Here is a 1,220-nt window from a genome sequence, read left to right as displayed (position 1 = left end):
CACCACCAGCAGCACCAGGGACCCTCACAGTACCCCACCACCCCTGGAGTGCCCACCACCCTACTGGCAGCACTGCCCAGCCCTTGCGCAGTGCTGGGCACCCCACCTTGACCCCAGCTGCACCCCCAGACTCCAGCAGTTGCCCCTCCAGGAGAGCCCCGTGCACCCCCATAGGTAACACCACGTATCCTGTGGGTCACACCCGTGTGCATCCCACGGCCATAGGCCCTCCCTGAGCCAGCATCTGCAGCAGGCCAGGCCCCTGGTGTGGCACAGTGCACCCCGCTGGCAGCACCGCACTGGCAGCACCGGGCACCCCAAAAAGCTCTGCCTCAGCTCCAGTGCAGCCACACACCCCAGGACCCTGATGTGCACCCCATGTTGATGGTGCATCCCACCGATGGTTTGTGCACCCCACCCACAGCACCCAGCACCCCACAGGCAGCACCAGGCCCCCAACATCACCCCATGGATGGTGCTGACACCCCAGGGCCAGTGCTGAGCCCCCACGGATGCCCCAGAGACGGCACCCCGTGGTGGGGACAGCAGGCCTGGGGGCAACCCATGCGTCACCCCAGGGAGAGCCCCACCAGCCCAGCAGCCCCTCTGGCCCCACCAGCCTGGGGCCCACCTTGTGTCCAAGCCCCCTGAAGGTCTGGGGGTGCCAAGGGCCGTGTCACACCACTGCTTGGTGTCACGGGCACAGCTCGCACCCCTGCTCTGTAGCCACACACCATCTCAGGTAGCCCCATGCCATGTCAGGTAACCACACACCAGGTCCAGTAGCCATGCACTGTGCCAGAGACCGACAGGCCGTGCCTGCAGCCCCCCTCCCAGCACGGCTCCAGCCCCCCAGATCCTCCGAGCCAGGGGGGCGTGGGGAGGTGGCAGCTGGTGGCCCTGCTGGGGCCAGGCTCCCTGTCCCCAGAGGGACCTCCAGCCCCGTGCAGGGAAGGGGGTGCCAGGGCTGGGTGGGTGGCTGAGGGGCAGGGGCTCCCACTTGTCTCCCCAGTTCGAAGGGTCTCACAGCCCTGTGCCGGTGCCAAGTGGCCAGACTGGCCCAGGAGGGCGACAGAGGGTGGGGGGCTGGTGGCCAGGTGAGCACTGGTGCCTGAGGGGGGCTGCTCGGGGGGGGGCTGTGCAGGTGATAGCACAGGTGACACCATCCCGAGGTGCAGGGACAGGCCGGACCCCCCGCGTGGGGACAGGGTGACTCAGGG

The sequence above is a fragment of the Chaetura pelagica genome, unplaced genomic scaffold (genome assembly GCF_000747805.2).
Source record: "Chaetura pelagica isolate M959 unplaced genomic scaffold, ChaPel_1.0 scaffold47, whole genome shotgun sequence".
NCBI classification, from domain to species: Eukaryota; Metazoa; Chordata; class Aves; order Apodiformes; family Apodidae; genus Chaetura; species Chaetura pelagica.
This window is presented reverse-complemented; position numbering follows the sequence as displayed.